The sequence below is a fragment of the Centropristis striata genome, chromosome 16 (assembly GCF_030273125.1).
Source record: "Centropristis striata isolate RG_2023a ecotype Rhode Island chromosome 16, C.striata_1.0, whole genome shotgun sequence".
In the NCBI taxonomy this organism is placed as follows: domain Eukaryota; kingdom Metazoa; phylum Chordata; class Actinopteri; order Perciformes; family Serranidae; genus Centropristis; species Centropristis striata.
The window spans coordinates 18,158,421-18,183,759 of record NC_081532.1 but is presented as its reverse complement, the minus strand read 5'-3'; positions in this window follow the sequence as shown (position 1 = coordinate 18,183,759).

The window sequence follows — 25,339 nt, the reverse complement described above, 5'->3', positions numbered from 1 at the left end:
CACTGACTGCTCCTCCCTTTCTGAGAAAAAAAAGAAACCCTCTGGCAATGCCAGTGCTTTTGGCTGACTCAGGGTCTGATAACCACGGACAAGAAAATAGATACAAAAGTACATAATAACACCAGAAATACATCATAACAAACTATTACTTTAAAAGTGACAGGAGCTAATGAAAGTTTGCTCTGGCATCCCCTGCTGTTTTAGCTGACTCAGTGTCTGCACATCACATAATAAAGTGAAAAGTAATTTGAACTGTGCACCAAATGGACCTCTCTTGTTCTAAAGTGCTTCCTGAAAACAACCCCCTGGAGCGGCTGAGGCTCCGGCTGACTCAGTGTCTTGACAACCAGCAACACATGCAATAATGACACAAACAGAATGAAATATAAATGGGATGTCAAATTGGTCACTCATATAAAAGTATGAAAATACAGACAGAGTGTCTCATACGCGATCTGATTCACATGTCCCCCTGCGTCTTGCCCACAGCAGTATTTTAAAAACAGACTCAATCCTGAATAATTTAAATTCTGAATCATTGTATATATTGCTTCTCTGTGATGTCCTTTGATCCTCATGCAAATCCAAACACCTGTTGCTGAGTTACTCTCATAAAAGTAAAGTATGAGTCAGAGTTAAGAGGGAGAGGGGCTTGTATCATGCTGTTAATTTAAAAGTAAAACTTTCGCCGTTTCCGCCACCTTTGGTTTTAAGAGGTCAAAAATATCTCAAAAGCCACTTATTGGAACAGATTAGTTCCTCTGTGACACATACAAGTCAATTTTCTTCAATTTCAATGCTTTCTTTTAGATATGAATGAAATGCATGAATGGTCCAATCTTAATGTCTTATGAGTCATGTGCAGACTGTTTCCCTTTCTTTTAAATTCATTCGCCCACATACATACACGCATTCTTAAACATTTTTTCAGTCAAACACTGGTTTTAAAGTTAGCTTAAGTTAACTTAAATGTACTTCACTGGTTATAAAACAGTCTCAGTCTATATGACCTACACAAACACTTGAGACATTAGCTAGAAGATTGGCTATTTCTATATGTTTCAGTTTGAAGACTGAGAGGGCAGTAGTTTTTGAGAATTGGAAGAAATCAAGCAGGTTCTCCAGAATCTCCATACTGGACGGACTCATATCACATGACTGATCAGCTGTTTCAGAACTGACATGAAAGAACAATTCGAAGTTGCCCAAAAGAATCAGATTCCTGAAGACCATTTTCTCTCATGGGTGGCCAAAGTTGTCCGATTAGCAAGTTCTTGCAATCTCGACTTCTACTGTTTACTGACGGATTAGCCTACAGCAATACATTACACTGCCATCTTCTGATAGCCTGGGTATACCCAGACTGCCTTGCACGCTCGAATTTAATTTCGAACCTCCAGACGGTCTGGCAACCAAGCCAGTTTCGTAGCCCTGTTTTGGGGATCCAATCACAGAGCGGGGAGGGACGGTGAGACGATGACGCGTACTACTCGGCACTTGGAAGCTTTCCGGATCCAACATGGCTGCTGCAGACGCGAAACTCTCTTTAGCTGTAGACGGTGTTTTAAATAGTTTAGAGCGACAGTTGAAAGGCGAAAGGTCTCTCGGCGCCGAGAGGCCCGCAGCAGCTTGTTTATTGCCCATAAAATCAGTGGATGTGTGTGGCTGAATGACATGAGGGGGAATAAAGCGTGAAAATAAATAATCTTGCAGAAAGCGAGAACTGGAGAAGCAAAGCAGCAAACAACACTCTCTCACAGACACACACACAACAAACATCCATCTCTGTTGCTCTACTACGTCATCTGGTATAACTGATCTGATTGGCTAAGAGCTACCTACAGACGCTTTGATAGACATTCTAAGCGTCCAATAAACGGCTCCGGAGGATCGTAAACCACACCTTCTCTACGGAGAAATGCATTGAAGGTGTCCAGACCTAATCTCCAATGAGATTTGGTCTGGTGTTAGCCAGGCTAATCTTCTGATGGAATCACCCCTAATTTGCATTTCCTTTAATGTAACATTTCAAAATTTCACTTCAAAATTTGCTTCAACTTTAATGGAATCACGGCTAATTTGACAACATTTTCTAAATGACTGAATTAGTATATTTATACAATTCAGTAGTTGGAATTCTCTCATCCTGACGTCTACCTTTGAGTCTATGCAGGTCACTGTCAGGGGCATTACCTACTGTAAGATATTCTCTTGTCCATTTCTGTAACTGTCACTTGACCACCTCCTTCCTTCCTAAAGCAAAGTCATGGACTTTGCTTTAGGAAGACATCTAACTTCATGTTAAATCTTGTCATCTTTATTTCTCGGGTTCTGCTCTGTTGGCATCACTAATGTCACAACTGCTAACTTTGTATTGTTTCCACTCATGTCTGACTGCAGAACTTCAGTAATATCTTTGTGAAATAAACTCACAAATGGTGCAGAGCTGTGAGTGTTATATAACAATTTGGGGGCTTTGATCGTGGTAATGATCTAAATACCAAAAACTCATGAACAGGTGGTTATCATTATCAGTTAAAATGAGCAGAAAAATGTTCTTGCTTGAGGTCCATTGCACCAAAAAGGTAGACCTGCATTTCATCATAGGGGTCAAAGGTCAATACTTTTTGTGACACATGGGGTGCGTCCCATGTCGTCTATTTCGCATCCCTGCATCCCTCACTTGCGCCGTTCACTTGCGTCTTAGTCCCGCCCACCGGGGATGCATGGAGAGACGCAAGTGAGGGAAGCGAGGAGAGGGGAAACGATTTAAGAGACATGAGACGTCCTTCCCTCCGGAGCGTCACGTGAAGCGACGTCCGTTTCTAATGACGGCGGCAGCAGATCACAGCTGGATCAACTGTCAGTCGCTTTAACAGCTGGAGACATGCACTAATAATAATAATAATAATAATAATAAGTGTTTTCTCTGTTTAACAAACACATGCACATGAATAACAACCTCCATTGTGTATTTATACTGTGAACTGTGTCCAGCTCAGGGGCACGGGAATGCCTTCATATTATTTATTTATTATTATTTGCTTCTGTATATATTAGGACAACTATTAGGGCCAAGTATGAAAAAAAAAACGACCCAGGGGAGGGGGATAATACTGGTCCATGCCTCACTGGGTCCGTCCGGTGCCACACACATACACACACACAGACAAACACACACACACACACACACACACACACACACACACTTCAAAAGGCACACGCTTCATGGCACGCGTAAAGACGCATCACATGAGGATGACCGTGAGGAATGAAGGCTGGGAACAATAAACCTGCTGCTGTGAAATAAGTTTAGACGAACGTTGCACACTGTAACTGTCAACAAGAAGCAGAGGAGGTCTGAAAGAGAGACAGCGCTCCGTGTGAACGCGAGGAGGAGGGAGCGTCAGTCGGATCACTCTGATAAAACACCCAAAACAGAGCGAGTGATGGAGAAGAAGAGACATCCCGCAGGTAGAAAGGAATGAAATGTGGTTATGTCGTAACATCACCTCATGTTATCTGTTTTTAATCATGCCATGGTGGCTGGGTCCCTCTCCCCTGGGTTCCTATTTATTTTTTTATTTTTTTCATATATGGCCCTAATACGCCGTCGTAGTAGACGATCCTGGTGATGCATTAATTATTTAATATCCCAGAACATGATTGTGTCCGCTGAACACCGGCCAATATTTTATTAGGTTAGATGATGAAGGTAAAATGTAAATTATGTCACTCAGTAATGATCAGCCTCGCGTGGGACTGATGAAAATGACAAACAATGTAAAAGTGTTTCTTGCTGACGGACAGACTCTCATACTCTCTACTGTTTTTTTTATTTTTTTAACTTTAATATATATATATATATATATATATATATATATATATTATATCCATAATAAATCTGTACGGTGGAAAAAACAGATCACGAAAAGGAAAAAGGAAAAAAAACTTCTAGAGCGGTCTTTCTCTTAATTTATTATAAATGTAGAAATATGTTTGTGGTGTTTTTGTTGTTCAGAGTCACAATAAAACAGATTTTAATTACATGGTGAATCATATAAATAAAATATAAAACTTGTGGTGACACACTTTAGTTTAATCTGTGATCTGTCTTCACTCCGGTATCAAACTACAGCGATGTTGCGATGTATAAGATCAGTCCGATCAGCTGCTGCGTCTATTCAACGAGTCAGGGGGCGGGGCCACCGCTAAAAGACTTCCGCATAGGATTCTCTCGTGTATCCTCACTTGTGCCTCCTCCGATATGCCTCCTCTATCCTCTATCCTCTATCCTCCGATCACAAATAAGAGCTTTGGGACGGTCTTAAAGATGGCGCCCGCGAAAGAACTTCCGGTTCAAGCGAGGACAGAGGATAGAGGAGGCAAACATTAAGAGCTTTGGCATGTACCCATAGTATCCATCCTCACACACACACACACACACACACTATATACCACTTTAAAAAGTTTTTTAAAATAAACTCTACTTCCACATTTGTTTGTCCAAGTAATTCACCCAAGATCACTGCTTTCATCACAGCTGATTAATTTCCTCTCTGCTTGCTCTGAGTCAAACAATTCTCTCTTAGTTTTTAAATGTATTTAGCTTGCACAACCATTCACCTTTGCGCTTCATGCATTTGATCTGATCTGGTAGTTGAAAATACGCTACAGTATAGCTCTAGCAATTGAATGATATTTTGAATCTTTACTTCAAAACTTTCTTTAAAGAGCAGAATTGATTATGTACTTATCTAATGACTACTCATTAAAGGACCAGAGTCTATGTTTGATGTAACTTGTCAATCAAATGACCACAAAGATACTCTAACCGACTCAAAATGAACGCAAAGAGATATAAACCAACTACAAAGACCCACAAAACAGCAACAACGGGACTCAAACTGACTGCAAGAAACTCAAATCATCCACACAAAACAACTTCAAAGAGACTTAAAATGACCACAGAGATAGCTAGTAAAACCAAACTGACTGCAAAGAGACTCAAAAAGTCCAAAAAGAGACACAAAAAACAGCAAAAAGACACAAAAATCATGCAAAAGACACAACATGACTACAAAGATAATCAAAATGAACAGTGACAAAACAAAATGACTAAAAAGAAACACAAAACACCACAAATATCACTGAAATGTCAATAAATTGCTGTAGCCAATTGCATTTACAGTTGTAAAATCCCTTGTTACTCTCTAACTTGCTGGAAGAACCACTTTGCTACACAAAGCAGATAGAAAATGCCTATACAAACCTAAGCATAAGAATTAAAAAAGGACAGCTATTGACATTTTAATTTTCTTTAATTTAAACACACACACCATGTGTGTGTACCTGATGCAACCACAGAAAAACCACAAATAGGTTAAAATTTACAAAAAGAGACGCACAATCTATTGACAACAATTACAAGACAGGTTAAACCACAGTGACATAAAGCTGTCACGAAGAGACACAAAATGAGCATACTGTGTTGTTGTCCGTGCCCTGCGGGCCAAGAGGTGTGTTTGTTGTGTGTTTGTACGAGGCAGTTGTAAAAAGTCAGACAGAGCTTATATAGCAGCTCACTCCTTTCCATGACAGCCCCCATTTAGCAATGAAACTATTGTGAATGTCAGCCTCGCAAACTTGAGCACACCCCACTGTGTCAACAAGTAAACACTTTGTCAAAACCACTTAACTCCACGGGACCCTGCCTGAATCAGCGCCGCACACTGGGCCAACATGTGTATGATGTTAAATATGGCGTGTACGGGATCACCCATCGTGTCAATGATTGATTTTAGCCGCATGACGTATTGCACTTAAGTAAATCAATGTTCTGTCAGTCAATATCACTCACACAAAGACACAGAAGCACAAAGAGCTGGAAATGCCACTCTCTTTCTCTCTCTCTCTCTTTCTCCTTAATGACTCCCATCCTCTCCCTCTCATAGACTGTATATAAATAATGGACGTAGTCACCGTGACGTCACCCATTGGTTTGTGGCCCGTTGGAAGCCTCGAGTTTAGCGTTACACTCGTCGCCATCTTGCGTCGCCATCTTGTTTCCGATACGGGGAGCAGACCATATTTGGACTGTGGAGGAGCGCGAGGGATCTGACGACTCTGACTACTCGCCTCTCTACACCGGCAACCTGACTGAGAGAAGTCGCTGCTAATTCATGTTAGCATTAACTGGGATGTTAGTTTTGGCTAGCAAAACACAAAAACAAAATGTATGTTACTTACCTCAGAAAACTGACCAGCGACTCCTTGGAGTGTCTTTTAGTCCAACCAAACACTGAACAAGACATTTGTACTGAACAAAACGTTCAAATAAACTGTCATTAAGTGAACATACAGTGTGAAAGGGTCAAAGTTATGAGACCAAATCGGTAAACGTCCTCTTTTATATCTATATAATGTTATATATGACTTTATTGACTCGTTGCCGTGGATACGCATTGCTCTGCTTCCCTCCTGATGACGGCTCGCCTTGTTAGTGACCTGTAGCCACGCCCTAAATCATATGATTCTTTATCTTCTATTTTCTTCTAAATGGGGCCATTATTAGAACTATTGACATCAAATTGTCTTGAAGATCATTTTTAACTAGCGATTGAGACCATAGTGTTATCCTGAAAAAAAATTCTGAGGTAATAAATCGAGTGAGAAGTTTTCAAATTTTGCACTGAAATGAATGGGCAGATTTTTTTTGCAGCCAAACTTAGCACCCCCTACTGGAATTTTCGGTGGATTGCAGGCTTAAGGCACTTCCTGGTTGGCCTCCTTGCTCAGACACGGAGATTGCCGCCTGCTCCCTTTCTGGCACTGACATTAATAAGATCATATAGAATTTAATAATATCATTCTCCAGCACTTAGCTTAACTTTCAGCAACTTTTCAGGGTCCCTGTAAATGACCAGTTCATGTCATGTTTTCCTACAGAATAGGCAGAACGATACAAGTAATTATTTTTATGTATACTTAAAAATAAATAATAACTTCTTAATAAAGACTAAAAAATGATATATGAAACGTGCAAAAATATAGAAGTCTGCCTAAAGTAAAATCTGAGACTTGTATGAAAACATATCCTACAAGGTATAAAATAATAGCTGATAACATGAAAAAAGACCTAAAACTATATATGACTAAATTTAGGAGAGGCCCGAAAAAAGTTTTTCGGGATTCCTATGTTCAGGTTTTTTGTGTGTCTAAAATCATGGCACGATGACACACGCTGGAGTTTCCATATCATAACCCCACCCTAACACTTTATACAGGTGCACCTTAATAAATTAAATATCATTGAAAGTTTATTTATGTCAGTAATTCAATTTAAAAAGTGGAAATAACACATTAAATAGATACATTACACACAGAATGAAACATTTCATGTCTTAATTTATTTAATTTCTTCTAATTATAATGATTATAATGATTGTAGAGGAACACATCATCACATTTTGTTTGTCATACACAGTTGGCACTCAAAAATTCTGCTCAGTCATCCATCAGGTTGGATTGTGCTTAAGATAATTGCTGTCACTGCCTTGTTTCAGTCTAAGATTAGGCCCAGCTGGCAGGACCTGCAGCTAAAAAAAAAAGTTGTGTTTTTAAATGGATGTGTCAAAGTGCAGAGAAGTTTTTAATTACACACAAATAGTCACCATTTACTTACATTTAATGAAGACATAAAATTCAGTGTCTCAAAAAATATTTGATATTACAAAAGACCAATTTTAAAAAGTATGTTTAATATGGAAATGTTGGCCTCTGAAAAATACATGTCCATCTAGATGGAGATGCTCCTGTATGTGTCTTTACTAACGTTGTCCAACGTTGAGCTAACATCAACTCATATCAGTGGTCCTATGAAGGAATACAATTCTGGAGCATTTTATAAACCTAAATAATAACCATTATTGTCTACGCGTGGTCACGAGGACCTCTGTCTGTGCGCCGCTTTTCGCTGTTTCTCATTCAAATATAGCTGGATGCTTAATGACATATTTTTCTGTAGTGTGGAAAACTCAAACCGCACACACACACACACACACACACACACACACACACACACACACACATATATATATATATACATATATATATGCTTTACACTTTAAGTTTAGCATTTTTTTACATTCTTTTTTAATAGTAAATTGAATTTCAGAGACCTTACATGCTCTTTCAGGGCTTTCATTTCAGCCATTTGCCTAAATTGGGAAGCATATGGGTTTCAGCTTGTTCAAAATGCATTAGTGTTGCAGTAATATTCTGCGGTAGTGTATATTTTCTGTCTATTCTAAAAGGTTAAGTGTCCTAATATGTTTCACTATGATGTACTGTTAGTAGCACTCAAGTATTTGATGTTCATGCGGTTATGATGACTACTTTAATGCCCTAAATGGGGATTTTAAAGCAAACTGTGAACCTTCATCTTTATTTTACAATATGAGGAAACTGTAAGTTATTCCCTTTCTCCATCTGTGTCTTGATTGGTTGCTGTTTGACTTGCGTAAAGACTTTGGTCTCCTTTTTCTAAGGAATACACAAGTAAAATGTGTGTGGTCATCTGTGTGTGTTTGTGTGTTTCAACAACAGATTTGGTTATCTCACCACCCAGACTCACCTCATTACCAAGGCAGCAGGCCACCAGGAGCTCAATCTTGTTTTCTTTTTTCCTTTGACTAACTTCTAAAATCAATAGTCCTGAATCTGGACACACACACACACACACACACACACACACACACACACACACACACACGCACACACACACACGCATGCAAAGCTTGTGTGTGATTTCTGCAGGCAATAAAACCACTTAGATTTTTTTTACTCTGATTCCAATTATGGCAAAACGGAAAAGAGCACAACACTGTTCTGACAAGTGGAATTAAATTAACACAACTAACAGCTCAAGACTAATTTCCTTGGGATATAAATACAGGGTGGGCCTGAATTGTCGCCTCAGCTGCAAACTGTCAACTTTTATAATCCTCCTGTTGTTGGAGCACACAAATCAGTACACTGACTTAGTATTAGCTCTACATGGACCCTGGTAACCTGCAAGGATAATAATTAAAGTCAACACACACAGTGTGCACACATACTTAGTCCATGTGTTCATCGTTTGGGACACAATGAGCAGCACATGAGCATTGCAGAACCTGCTTTTCATTTTGATGCCCACGGTAACGGGTCAGAAATTACCAGCCTGGCTCAGGTTCTCAAAAATATACAGTGAAAATGATCTAATAATAATGAGTTATTTATTGTCATTATAGCAGCATCTTTCACTACAGCTTCCATGTCTTTATTTCATGTCACAGATGTGAAAAAAATATTTTTGTACAAGGTTATCTTCAACTCCTGCCCAAACTTAATTGAAACGGACAAACGAGACAACTCTTCTTTCGTCTCTTTTTATTTCATCATCATTTCATTTGTAAAGGGTTTTGAAGATTTTTAGACTTCAGACTTTAAAGAATATATATGAAAAAAGACTGAATTTCTTCAATATATGACACCTGGTTAACATTGTGAAATCAAACCATTTGGTTGAGTTTAGAAAAAAGGTTTGGTTTGGGTTAAAATAAAGAGTGAACTTTGTTGCTCTTTATACTATGACTTCCTCTGCCTAGCAGCAGACATCAGTATGGCTGAACCTTTTGGCTAACAATTCATCAGCTCAACTTGTGCGAGACTTTCCAGTGTTTGTTTCCGGACTGATATCGACCCTGCTTCTGCTTGGCTCCTGCTTGGCTCTGTGGCTACATGCCGCCTCTCTGGACCTGCCTCCGCCATCTCGCCTGGACGATCTCACCAGGCGGCAAACTTCGAGTCTGAGCAGTGAGGCAAAACAGGAAGTGCCTTAAGCTGCATTCTACTGAAAATTCCAACAGGGGGTGCTGACGAAGGTTGCAGAAGCATTTCGGTCCATTCATTTCAATACAAAATGAGAAAAATTCTCACTTGATTTTTTACCTCAGAATTTTTTTTAAGGACAACACTATGGTCTCAATCGCTAGTAAAAAATCTTCTTCAATACAATTTGATGTTAATAGTGTAAATAATGGTTCAATTTAGAAGAAAATAGAAGTAAAAGAATCGTATGATTTGGGGCGTGGCTACCTTTGATTGACAGGTCACTAACAAGACAAGCTGTCGTGACGTTTACCGGTCTCATAACTTGACCCTTTCATACTGTATTTTTTATGGCTTGTTTGAACATTTTGTTCATTAAAAATGTCTTGTTCAGCGTTTGGTTGGACTAACAGACACTCTAAGGAGTCGCTGTTCATTTTTCTTAGATAAGTAACGTACATTTTGTTTTTGTTATTTGCTAGCCAAAACTAACATCCCAGTTAATGCTACAGTTTATGCTAACATGAATTAGCAGTCCAAATAGGGTCTGCTCCCCATTTCCGAAAACAAGATGGCCATGCAAGATGGTGATGAGTGTAACGCTGAACTCGATGCCTCAAACGGGCAGTCCACAAACCATTGGGTGACGTCACAGTGACTACGTCCATTATTTATACAGTCTGTGGTCCTCACGCTGGCCCCAGCTTCGGATTGAAGCTTTCCCATTCTGCCTGTAGTGAACTGTGTTTTCTGAGACTGTGTACCAAAGAACTTAGCTTACCGTCTGCCTGCCTAAGCGTGCTGCATTTGGGTCCACACCCGACCCGTTACAGAGTTATGGTTATTTTTTCAATAGATATTCATACAATGATGATATAAATAAATAATAATTTGACTGTGAAACAGACAGAATCATATCAGCTTGACAGACTGAATTTCACATCATATCTGAAAATGTGACACAACTTGCAGATCAGAGTTGCACCAGAAACAGATGTGGTTCTGAGACGTCTACGACCCAATCTCCATCATAACGAACATTGAAATTGTGCGAATGAACCTTCCAACTGTTTGAGCCTCTTTTCCCACCTGTGCACTCTGCACTGGACATGTAAACACCACACAGATGGGAAAAGAACATTTCAAGGCAGCAAAAAATATTAAACTAACTAACCAAGAAAATAGGATCCTTAGCCTTGATCTCTGCTAGTCCCCTGCCTGTGTTTCTATCACTTTGCTATTCATAATATGCATTTATTCCACTTTTGTTTATTTCTCCTCATTACACTATGAAGCTGCATTTAAACATAAGTACACAAGGACAACAGGAGAAACAGAGAGCAGCTGTGTTACTTATAAACCATCACAGTTCTGTGCATATTCCTATTTCTATACACAGATTTGGTTTGATTTGTTTCTTTGTGGATGGGAATATGCATGGATAGAACTACTGATGGAGCGTATTCCAGATTTATGCTGAGCAGCTGTCTCGTCAGACCACAGTCTAATCTGTTGGCCACTTCTTCCACTGGAGGAGTTGTGGGTGAAGGGTCTTGCTGAAGGGAACCTCAGGTAAAGAGTTAGGATAGAATCATGACATAAAAAGAGTCTTAACAAGGGATTTTCACACTTGATTATTCGTCATATTTCAATCCAAGCACATGGAGCTTATGTGGGGTGCATGCCATGATATGTTGCTTCTGTCCTTAGCTTGTTTCTCCCCCTCCCTTGCTGTCCCTCTAAGCCTGATATCCATAGAGAATGGAAGTGTGATTATAACTGAGGAATGAATCAGTCTTGCATTGTTATGGCCAATACATCCTGTGCAGTGCGTGAGGGGGAGACTGTTACAGGAGATAATAGGGGGATCAGAAAGCTATCAGGGCTCTGATGAGATGAGGGACGCACACACACACACACACACACACACACACACACACACTGATGAGATGATGGTCATAATGACACAGAGCTCTCTCTCTTTTCCTCTCGGTCCATGTCTCTCCTTCATGATGTCTTTCTCTAGATTTAAAGTCACCCTAACTGCATGCCTTCAAACTTATAAAGAGAGAGAGAGTTAACAGGTCACTTAGTTGTTACAAGATGGACTCTTCTAACGAGTACTAGAAGTTGATACAATGTGTGTAGTTTTGCACAGGATTTGGGGAACACATGCAGTGTATCCTGTGATGTTGGTAGGTCTGAGGAAAGAGTTCAGATGGATCCAGTTGTCTTTGTAACACTGGCAACAATAATACAAGCCCTTGTTGAAAAGGATAGAGGTTGAAAACTTGTCTGTTTCCACTTTAATTTAGATTTCCCTGCTTTGTAACACTAGCAAGCAGCCTACACCTTAAATAACATAGACCAGGATAGAATTACTGGCTGAGTTAAAGGGATCCATAGCCCCTGGGTGGAAGCTGCATAAGGGCACACAATGACACAAAGCCCTTCTGCAGTGTGACACCAGCAGGAGCTTGTGGATAAGATGTTCGATTCACTGATCTAAGTTAATTCTGTTGAAAGACACATGGCTGGAAATGGGAAATTCAGTATTGAAGAACTCAGTCATTTTGTTTGTTTGTTTGCTTAAATCTCCCACCACTTTGCGTTGAAGATAGCTTATTATACATGTAGGTTCATAGGTAATGAGTAAAAAAATGCGCCTGTGTATGATTTATTGTTGGGTGGGACACATGAATGTGATGAAATCGGTAAATTAGAGCTTTATTTTGTCTTTTGAGTACAGTATATTTTGTTTGATAGGCTATAATAAATGGCATTATTGGTGGACATTTAATCTGGGCTTTACTGGGTTCTGGCTGTAGTGGTGGAGAATTTTGAATGGCAAAAATAGTTCAATCATGTTACAATATGGTCTGCAAAGTTTTCAGTCCAATCAACCAGAATGAAATATGAACCCTATAGCATATAGCCTATATTAATTAAATCATTTTCCTTACCCGCTTATCTGAACTTTGGTTGCCAGAGGACCCGGAGAGAACCAACACTGACACGGGAACTCCACACAGAAGAGCCGAAGGCCGGATTCAAACCTGCGACCCTCTTACTGTGAGGTGAAAGTGCTCACAACCAGAAAAAAACGACCAGACTGAAATAGAAATCCCATTGCATAAATTGTAGTATATGCACAAACATGAGCTTAGTGATGTGTTTGTCCAAAAAATCAGTTACACTGTTGAGATGAACCTTGATAAATGTTTCAACTTGCCTCAACTCAAAAGTCTCCTGACTTTTTGTAGTAGATATATCATGTGTATATTTTATGCTACTGTCACATCCAATTTGCACTGTATGAATAGGTGATTTAATCACCTTCTGTACAGAACATGCTAATTATATTTCCCAGTCTGGGCTTGTTTCACAAAACCTTGTCAGGTCGTGTTAACAACAGCAGATTTCACTGATTAGTTCCTCTTCTCTGACTCAAGGTGCGCTAATCAGTGAAATCAGCTGCAGTAGTGTTTTGGTAGATTGACAACCTGCAGACTGGAAGGTCACACAAGAGCAAGATTGAAGAGCTGCTGTGAATCAGTAACTTGCATTACACTACATTCATCTGGCAAATGCTTTTGTCCAAAGCTAATTATAATCAGGGCTGTTCAAGTGCTATTCCAGAGCAAGACACCTGTAATTCTTCCATTCATTAATTTTGATCCCCTTCATTAACCCCTTAGCATTAATCACGAATCAATGTTTAAAATAAACTTTCTGACAAACAATAAAGATATAAAAAGTTTCATATTCTGCTCTCTTATGCTGGGTTTACACCAAAAGATTTTCACAGTCCCAGACTAAAAACTGAAAGTAAGTCTAGGAGTTTCACTGGAGTCACGGCGCGCTCCCGTCATCTCCATCGTTAAGTTTTAGGTAGTAATCTGCACTGTTTCATATCAGTCTTTTCCTAGTCCTGGGTTTACGATCATATCAAACGTGTTTGATATTATCACAAGTCGCAGTGACGTAACACAATCAACAACCACTAGATGAGCGGGGGAAAGGTCCCCGGTTCCAGACCGGCCAGTAAAACCACTTCGACAGGAAAAAGTGACATCACAATAATGCTAGTAAGATCAGTCGTAAATAAAAATATAGTGATGTCATATATTTACGGCCATAAGCAGGATTTTTGGGGGCGCTGTTTCTTAGTAAAGAGAACAGTAAGGAGACCCAGTTAAAATGTATAAATAAATGTTTACATAAATAAGTAATAAATAATCAATGATTAATGTATGATTAACTAAATGAAAGTTGATAGAGCTGATGAATATAATTATTCAATTAAACAAATTATAATTAAATAGGCCATAAATGTACATCATGAATTCATTTGTGAATTTTCCTTTCCTTTATTCTTCCTTATATCTATTTTTACTGTAAAATAGTCAACTTTCAAAGCCCTTTTTTTCATTTTTTTCCCCCAACACAAACCACTGCACACACTAGAGCAGCTGTAGCCAAAAGCTGCTTCTCCTCCATTTCTTAAGTTTTTACTAAGAGCATGATGGGGAAAAAATGAATGACAGGAAAAAATGCTAAAATAATCTACTTGTAGTCTTGTAAATGGTTACCCAGCAAGATTCACAGTCTTTGTAAAATCTCAGTCTGAGACTAGGCTGGGACTAAATACTTCAAACACTTGTGAGCAGGTGTGAGCCTATAGTTTTCCGGGAAGCTTTTCCAAATCTTTTCAAAGTCTTCTGATGTATAGGTAGCATTAGAGGTTATAAACTTTAGGACTATTAATGTGTTTCTGTGTCTGTCGAACAGATCCTGCATCTGTGCAAACCAAACCCACTCCTGGTTAGTTAAGGTCAAATTGAAAAGCAACATAGCTAATACAGAGTATGATAGACAGGGTCACTTGTGCTAAATTTAAATAAATAATATGTTCAGTTATGTCTTGTTTCTGGAAACAAGACATGAAATGCAGTTAAGTTACCGGACACGATGAATCATTGTAGTACAAGCCGCTCTGCAAAGGTGCTTCAGATTAGAAGTAAAATGTGGATTTCATACTATAACTGTGTGGGCTCCATAATCATCAAAGACTTTACAGCATGTGCCAGTTGGGCTCCCAAACTGCCCTTTAGCTCCTGCTCGGATGGAGCTAATTTATCTTCATAGGAGGAATTTACAGAGTTCCACCACTACTCAATGAAAATTATACTGTGCAACTCCCCATCAATTTAAATACTCAAGTAATTCAACTAATTTAAAATTCATGCCTTTTTCATGTATTAGAATTGTACTGCACTGCAGTCTCTACAATTCACACAGCGTATAAAGAAGTGGACGTAGTCACTGTGATGTCACCTGTTGGTTTATGAGTGTGTTTGGTGCCATGAGTCATCATCGAAAACGACAGCTAAACGTGAGTTTGGTGCTGGGTGTTTTTTTGGACCCAAAAGTGACAATACTCAATCAACAACAGTGTACAGAAAGGATGATTGCAAATCGAATTTGTAATTTAACCTTTTGTGAGCACATCAATCAGAACAGCCATGTCTAGTGTCTTGTGAACACTACAAATGAGGCCAAAAACTGTACTTAAGTAATGTACTTTTACACTTTTAAATCAAGTAAAAGTAGTTGTCAAAGTAGCTAGTTCATTTTTATATACAAATCTGTTGGAAATCTACTGAAGAGGGATTTAATCTTATGCCCTCACAGATCAGGTGTGAGCCAAAAGCATCCAGCTCTCTCCAATCAAATGAAGACAGTAAGATTACACATGTGGCTAAAGCTAAAGAGACATCTTAATATCTTAATGAAAATGTATCATATCAGATGACTCATTAAAGCTATTGTAAAACCACAATGTTTACTTCTTTGCTTTTTCTGGAGAAACGCCATCCGTTGTCCACATACAAATATTTTTTTTGTTTTGCTTTCAAAACTTGCTCTCTACTTTTCTGTCTGTCTTCATCAGGCTGCATGAATGACCGTGACTGGTGAAATTGTTAAAACAGTCGCAAAGATGCTCCACTACTAGTTTCATAGTTTGGTCTTGATTGTTTGTATCTTTATTTTATACTATTTAAAAAAAATCTTTATTCTATTTCAATTGCATTATTCTATTTTTATTACCTTAATCGTTTTTTACTCTGTACTTGTGCTGCTGCAACACCTGAATTTCCCACATGGGGATAAAGGAACATCTTATCTAATCTTATCTTATCTCAATATATACACAACAGAAGGATGGACCAGCATGCTATGCACGGTACTACAATTATCAGAATGAACACATCAGACACATTAAAGTTGTCTGATCTGCTGACCTCAGACCAGCGTTCACAACCTGTCTGTTAATATGAGCCATTAGCATCATTTAAAAACCATATACAGTATACTCTGACAATGGAAAAAGAGAAAAGTGAGGCAGGAATCTTCTATTGTAGCTTAAAGGTGCAGTTAATGGTGACATCTATATGAACAGTGTCAAGTTGGGATCAAAGACAGTATATAAATAATGGACGTAGTGACCGTGACGTCACCCACTGGTTTGTGGACTGCCCGTTGGAAGCCTCGAGTTCAGCGTTATACTCGTCGCCATCTTGCGTCGCCATCTTGTTTCCAATACGCGGAGCAGACCATATTTGGACTGTGGTGGAGCGCGAGGGATCTGACGACACTGACTACATGCCTCTCTACACCGGCAACCCGACTGAGAGAAGCCGCTGCTAATTCATGTTAGCATTAATTTGAGCATTAACTGGGATGTTAGTTTTGGCTAGCAAAAAAACAAAATGTATCTTTCTTACCTCAGAAAACTGAGCAGCGACTGTTGTGTCTGTTAGTCCAGTGAGAAGCTTTCTCATTTTGCAGTGAAATGAATGGACATTTTTTGCACACTTAGCACCCTCTGCTGTACATACACGTAAAGTCGGTTCCGTCTCAGGCACAAACTTCACTCAGTACTTTCAGTACAGTCTTTCTTTCTTGTTAAATTATGGCATATGTGAGTGCACCCTGTGATTCCACCGGCTCTCTATGTCTATCTTCTCTCAGGGCTTTTAGACCACAGCCTTTGTGTGAGAGATTGGATAAAGAGATATTTGTATACAAATAGTACCATATACCAGACAGAATACAATGCATAGAGTCCACAAACCAGTCAGGAAATGCATTATGTTTCAATGTGACTCGTAGGTGAGGCATTAAATTGAAACCATTAGAGTAGGTGCTGTTACCACAGAAGAGCAATCGAAAAAAAAAAAAAAAATCACAATATATATCCTTCACAATATGCCATCGCTTGTTATGTGTGAGTTGTTCTTATGTTTCTTTTTTCAGCTCTCCTTTTATTTCCATCCAACTCCTGGTAGCAGATGTAATTGGCATCAATTTGGAGCGCAGCATCAGCGTGCTCATCTTCTCATCAAAGACAATGTCACAACAGTCTGCAGCAAAGCAGGCAGTAACTAGACAGGAAGGATGTATTAAAACATCACCAAACATATACTTTCTGCACAGATTGAAGTTTTTCTTGTGCACCGCAACCAGTCGAGATTGATCTGTGGAGTTGTGTTTATTACCATCAACACCACCGTCTCAAAAGATCGAGCCGAACATCTTTTCTTCTAAAAACAAAATGATTCGACAAAACATGGATACCTATAAATCGTGAGAAATAATAAGACATATATATGGACATTGGCAGTACATATACTGTCTTGTCCTGAGAAATAATATATTGTGTGATTACAAAGCCAAGGTATGGTTGAGTTATTGTTATTGTGTTGAAAGGAGCCAGCTGAGGCGGTTTGGGCATTTGATGAAGATGTGGAGACATTCTGGACATGTCCAACTGGGACATCATATTGTTGAAGACTGTGCAAGACTGGGCAGCTGTGGCTCAGATGGTAGAGCGGGTCATCTTCTGATAGGATGGTTGGTGGTTCGATCCCTGACCATGGCAGCCTACATGTCAAAGTATCCTTGAGCAAGATACCGAACCCCAAATTGCTCCTGATGCTGCGTTCATCCGTGTGTGAATTAATTCCCAATGGTGGCAGGTGACACCGTTTAGGGTAGCCTCTGCCACCAGTATGAATGTGTGTGTGAACAAGTGAATGAGTGCAGTCTGTAGTGTAAAGTGGTCGCAAAGCGACTAGAAAAGCGATATATAAGTGCAGGTCCATTTACCTTTTAAATGTTGGAGTGGTTGTATTACACATATCTGGGCTTGGTAACCCCAAGGGTCAATTTTCAGGCCTTAAATGTGAAGCAATGCAAAAGGTTCCTTAAACATGCATTCTTTCTGATGACCAGCAGGGGGCGACTACGCCCTCTCTACTAAATATGTGTCATGCGCTGTGGTGCATCACTCCACGCCTCGGAGATCTTCTGCACCTGTTGTTAACAGCTGGAGCTCATTCGGGACTCAGTCATGCTCCAGTATTTAAGCAACACCAGCTCAGCGTTACGTCGCCAGATTGTCTTTGTGTGATGCAGAACTTTCCAGCGATCTTCTTTGGCTCGATTTCCCGGTTCCAATACCGCTTCTTCCTGACCCAGACTCTTCGCCTCTGCCTCGGTAAACCTGACTGCTTTCGGTCCCCGACTCTGAACCCAGCCTGTGAGTTTCCTGGTTGGATTTTAGCCGCTCCTGTTTGGCGTTTGCTGCTCCGACGTCTCCGTGGGAGATTACTCATCGGCCGCCTCTGGAGCTTCCTGAGGAGCGGCTTTATCTGTCGGCTTGTTACTGCGCTTTGGACAGCTGCCACTGAGCTCACCTGCTCCGCTCTGTCTGCCTCTGCGATCGCAATGACCACAAACTTTACAGGTGTGTTTTGGATTATCGGAGCTTTTGCTCAGGACTTTTGGATTTCAGCTCCGTCTAGAGACTTTTACAGAAAGACTGTTCTCGCCTGCTGTCTTTTGTATTATCTGCTGTCAGAGGAGAAATAAAGTGCTCTGTTATCACATTAAGGTTGTACTGCGTTTGGGTCCATCCTGATCCGTCACAATATGATCACTTTATATTGTGTTCTTTATAACGACCAAATGTCTGGAGTTTATGGTTCAGTCTTCCTAATAAAAATACATTCTGGCCCATTATCACTTCTGCAGAGGCTAGTTTTGCTGTGCACCGACTGTATTTAATTGACATCTCTCTCACTATTGTTAGCTTTTCTGCACCTGTTAGGGCAGGACAAATCATTGTAATTGGTTCATAACTTTTTTTCCAAAACATTTTGACACCAGGAAATGTGCGGGTGTAATTAGGGCCAAAATGGACAGTTTCCAAAAGCTTCAACGGTTTGTACAGGAAGTCAGAGAAACACTCATATACTGTTAGATCCAATCCCGATTAATAAAATGTTATCAGACCAATCTATTCAACTTGTTCTCAGCCTCCGATAATTATTGCTTTAATTGTATTCTTTTCTTTGACAAAGTAGCTCATATATGTGATATGTGATATCACTATATATGTGATAACGGATTTACACTTTAGAGCTGAGAAGTCTCCATTAATATCAGATTTAACAGATGGTAATATATGCTGCGACAGTGGAACACATTTTAAATTGGCGTAGATGGGGCATATCCGAGTTCACCATCTAACTTTAAAGTGTTATTTTTGTTTCCACAGTCTGGATGTGTCTGCTATTCCATTGATTCTGATGTGAAAGAGGTTATGTGATTTGATGGTAGAACCTAAGGGCTCCGTTCAGCAGGAGGCCAATCAGCTGTCCTGCAGAGAGTAATTTTCCTGCCATTGGTGAAAATCACCATTCAGCCTTGCAACCAGTGTGACAGTAAAGAAAGTTTTCAACACAAGAAAAAGCTGATTCTGTGTGTGTCACAGAACCTGTGACTAGGCACAGGTTCTACATTTTGTGAGAAAAACAAAAGCAGAAATAACAATTATATTCACATCAATTCCCCTACTGTGTAAGCATCACTCAGGGAAAATCCGACACTATTTCACAGACACACACACAATGACTACATAATAGAGAGATAATGAAACTAGACTGTCCTCATTGTAGCTGAGTCTTGTTTAATCCTAATACATGAGGCGTTCTGTCGCTACATTGTTCTGAGAAGCTCTCAGGAAGACATTTTAAAGTAAAACTTCTTGATGTCTGGAAGGAGATGGTGACCAGTCCAACAACCCACTTCGAAAGTAATTGATCACTTCTAACAACATCCAACTGCACAGTATTAACTAAAAGTACAAGAGATAATAAATACAACTTTATATATCAAAAAGCTGATAAAACATTTTTTTCCTCTGATAACTGCAGGTGCCCTACATGAGCTTGTTCTCAGTAGTAGGGCCTGCACACAGAGTTTCCTGATGTACAGAAAGCTTTACTTGTGGTTAAAGTAAAGCTTAACACTCACTACTGGAAACTGTAGCTGCAGTCAGTAAGCTCAGTTAGCCATGCTGCCAGAACTGCATGGAGCACCAGGGGAGTGTTGTGTTTATGCCACAGGCACAGGGGCTTTTGACCGCTGGGAAGATGAGGTTTGCAGGCCTCGGTTAGCGAGCAATGTTGGCGGGAAGCATCTTTGGTGTCATGTCAAACATTGAGCAGGGCGAGAAAGCTACAAACCCTGGTTCATCAGGCTTTACAGATAATATGGCAGAGGTGAAGCGACTGAACTGGATGTTACGGAGGAGAGAAAGGAAGAGAGTGACCGGGCAAGAGGCTGTCTGACAAGCGTTAAATCTCTGACTGACTTTAAGAGAGCTTCCCAAAATAAAGGCTGCTTGCTATGTCAGTGTAACTATTAATAGGACAGGTTAAAGGAGAGAATACTTGTGTGGAAAAGTAATGCTTCAGTGTCCAAAAAGTCTCTATCTTAGACGTTTTCACTGACTTGCCCTCATTTATCAAACGAGTGTCAACAAAAAGTGAGCGTAAAGTGGCCGTATGATCATTTCTACACAAGGCTCGTCATTTATCAATTTGGACGTGAGTGGAGGGTACGATCAGATCTCACGTCTGGTCTCAGCTCGTGTACGCAGGTTTGAGTCAGCGTGAAGTCCACACGTCGGAGTCGGAGAATTGTTCTAAATTGTTTTTAATGGTGCCAAGCCAAAGCATGTTTAGGCTACATAATTTATCACTGAAACCTCTTTAAAAATAAATACACCCTGCAACCGTGAAGTTCTTTAAACAGGCTACTAGCCGAGGCTATTAAATGTTGTTGTCTTCTGCTATTTACCTTTATCCAGCTCCGACACTGGGGCGTCAGTGTCTCCTTCACCAGCGGTTCTGCCCGAATAGAAACACTCACAACCAGTGCTGCCAAACGCTCCTCTATCTCGGACAGAATACTTACTAAATGTAGTGAAGAAGTGAATAATATATCTCGATAATGACAATAACTACAATATTTGGACATTATACAGGCTATTAAGCTTTATATATCACAATGTATAAATGAAATATTCCAACCTCGCCGGGAGTTGAATGGTCCACTGCTACTCTGCTGACAGCACCACTGATTTCCTTCCTTTTCACTTTTTATGCTGCCAAACAAATCAGTTGTTGTGTTGCAGCTGTTTGACGTCAGTGTTTTACTTTCTGTCTATGAAAAATTTGTCTTCTTTTGGGATTAAAACTGACTTTAAAACATTGTTTACCTCCTGGATGCAACCAAAAAGCTTTGGAAAATTCTGTGCTCCAAATGTAAAATATTCACCGAACTTGTTTGAGTTTATAACTCGAAGTACTTTTATTTCATAAACCTCCATCGTTGCGTATTTCTGTAAAATGAATATTTTGCTCCTTTTTTTATTTGTGAAGGTGCATATTGCTAATAAAAAATCCTCTTTTTGGCCGTATTGTTAGCCTGGGTATACCCATATTGCCTTGCGCGCTCGAATTTAATTTCGAACCTCCATCCAGTCTGGCAACCAGGCCCGTTTCGTAGCCCTGTTTTAGGGATCCAATCACAGAGCGGGGAGGGACGGCAAGACGATGACGTGTACTACTCGGCACTTGGAAGCTTGTAGTTTTCTTACTGATCCAACATGGCTGCTGCAGACGCGAAACTCTCTTTAGCTGTAGACGGCGTTTTAAATAGTTTAGAGCGAAAGTTGAAAGGCAAAAGGTCTCTTGGCGGCTCCGCTGTCCCCCGGCTCGTAGCGAGATCACCGGTAGCGGGGCTAATAGCCGCTAGTGGCGCTAATCACCGGCGCTACCACAACGCCGGTGATCTTGCTACGAGCCGGGGGACAGCGGAGCCGCTGAGAGACCCGCAGCAGCTTGTTTATTGCCCATAAAATCAGTGGATTTGTGTGGCTGAATGACATGAGGGGGAATAAAGCGTGAAAATAAATAATCTTGCAGAAAGCGAGAACTGGAGAAGCAAAGCAGCAAGCAACACTCTCTCACAGACACACACACAACAAACATCCATTTCTGTAGCTCTACTACATCATCTGGTATAACTGATACGATTGGCTAAGAGCTACCTACAGACGCTTTTGATAGACATTCTAAGCGCCCAATAAACGGCTCCGGAGGATCGTAAACCACGCCTCCTCTACGGAGAAATGCATTGTTGGTTGCCACACTAGACCTCATTTGAGAATAGTCTGGTGTTAGCCAGGCTACCGTATTGTGCCCTTCGGTGTCGTAAACTCTCGGGGCGAGCCATCTGAATCTGGTATATATTAGGGCGTGGTTTTTAAATCATTCTTATGCTGTGATTGGTGAGAAACGATCGTTTGATCAATCACACGTGAGCCCTGTCGTAAGACAAAATATACACTCAGATCTGTGCTCGTTTGATCCATTGCTATTGTCTTCCGTTTTCTTCACAAACACTCAACTTGCCCTCAATCTGTACTCATACAACCAGAGATAATTCCAATATAGGCACCTTGAAAAATGATCTTACATGCTCTATTTTTTAAAATCAAATGAGAATAAGCCTTTCCTGCTTTGTGACAGGGATCCGTTGGAGGGCAGTCTGTTTTTCTGTGAGCAGCGTAGCTGCTCCTGGTGGTGGAAATTACAGTGGCTAGCATTCATTGACATTGTAACCTGACAGGTGCTGTTATAAAATGGGAAGATGGTCCCTTATTAATATCTGATGAAGATAACGCGGCATGCCACATTTACACTCTGTTCTACACCCTTTTTTTATAGCCACGGTTGGAGAAGCTTTTTTGTTTTGCTTAGTCAGACCAAGAAAATGGTCTTAATGTAGTAGTCATAGTAAAGCAATGAAGCGAGGGGCAGTTTGTGCCTCTTTAGGTACATATAATTCATCTACTTCCCCTGTCCAATGGGACAGAGATCTCATCTTAACATTAGTGTGTCCAGACAGGAAGTCAAGAGACCAACAACCTGGAACAGGATTCTCACTCATGAAGTGCAGAAGTCTAAATTTAATACTCCCTTCCTACATTCACAGACACACATGTGGGAATCGCCTACAGATTCAGATACAGAGTCAGCATGCTCTCTGGACCACAGACGGACAGACAGACAGATCCAGCTGTTTTGCTTCCATCACAAAGTCAGTAAGAGCGCCTCCAGCTGGAGTTGAATTGATTGAAGCGTTCAGGTAGAAAAACAGTGAAGAACCATTTCACCCTCCACCCACACACACACACACACACACACACACAGTGCATGCTGTGTATTGGGGTTTGACACGGCAGGGAGGCGAGCACCTGCAGTATCTGCACTGCAGGAAATCTCTTTTAATCAAAAGAGGTGTGGGTATCTGTTTGTCTGGCAGATGGTGATGATATGTTGCTTTGAAGATAATTGCTTCTCCTCAGATGTACATTTTGTACAAGTGTTTGTAATTGTGTAGTTTTGTACGTGTCAAATCCGTCAATATTTTTTCTTGTGTTGTGTCTTAATTTATCATAACAGTATGAACACTAGAGGATGTTTTCTTTCCTTCTTATAAATATGACACTATAGCCTAGTGATGGCCAAATGAAGCATTGTGAACTATTGTCTTTCATTCCTGAGCCTGCTAGACTGCGCTCTCTGTTCAACATTGGGTTGAAAAAGGACGCTGAATAACTATGAGTGTAATTATGTAAATATGAAGAAAGTGCATCAGAGGATTGATGTCATAAAATTCTATTTTTGCAAATTGGCAAAATTGTTTCTTAAAGTTTTGTATAGTACATAAAAGCCTTTTAACATGGATTACAATTCCTGTTTGTAAATAGTCAAATATGAATATTATCCAGTATTTTTGCTTTTATTTATTTATTTACTTACTTACTTTACAAAATCCTTTATTATCAGTATAATTTTCATGGTCTGTGGCTTCTTAAAAAAAATCTACATCCATAAAATCACTCCTTGGGTTTCAGGTTAAGGAGGTTTTTGGAACAGAACACGGAGGTACTGGTTTCATTTAGGCTCTAAAGTAGAATGGGTTGACATTTTTAGGTCACAAAAATCTTCCAACTTAGTTGCAGAAATTCTAATAAATGTAATATACTATCTCATGAGCAGAGCACCACCTCAAGCCATGAGACCTGTCCAGTGATAAAAGACACTTTTAATCGCTCACCCTCCCTGAAAGGCTTCCTCAATGTGACATCCTGTCATTGCATTGGTTTGGGATGTAGAGCAGGCTGCAGGGGTAAAACACATATTTGCATTTGAATACTAAAGCCAGAAGAATGATGCTTGTTTGTGTTTTGAAGGGCATTTGGATAAATTATGTTGATTTGTTAATTTCCCTATTTTTTGTTCAATGGTTGTAGAGTTATTGCTGCTTCGACCCAACACTACTTGATGACGGAATTAATAAATATTGAACAATGTAAAGCTATGTGCTAACCACATTCTTTTTGTGTGTACACACACACACACACACACACACACACACACACACACACACACACACACACAGTCTGCTGTCTCTGGCTGGTGGTTTGCTGTTGAGAAGAACATTAATTTCCTTCCATTTAGAGGATAATTATGCTTCACAGCAGCAGTTACCATGTAGAAATAATGAGGTGCTATTATGAGAAAATCAGGTTATGAGCATGTGCACAAACACACACAGACACAGTGAGAATCATGTGTCTTTTTAGCACATCTGCAGAATGAGATTTTTTTTTTTTACCATGAAAACTAGGTGCCATGCATTCACGCACAGAGGTACAAATTATGTGGGAAATTGCTGCCGAAATTTTGTTGGAGCAAAAGTATATTTAATGAAATGTTTGATAATCAATCAAACAGAAAACTCCTTTTTTGATGAGAAAACTCCACTTTAATACAAGCCAATATTCGGTGCCTTGGCAGCACAGATGAATGATTAAGAGAGCAGAAAACAGGCACGCACACTTACTCCCAGAGTTTTTCTACCCACAGCCTCTCTTTTCTTTATTACTGCCTCAGTGACTCCACAACTGCCATTGATTAATGGCTGCACACTTTACTTTGCTATGCTCGCTTGCACTGCATATATATGTGTATTCAGAAAT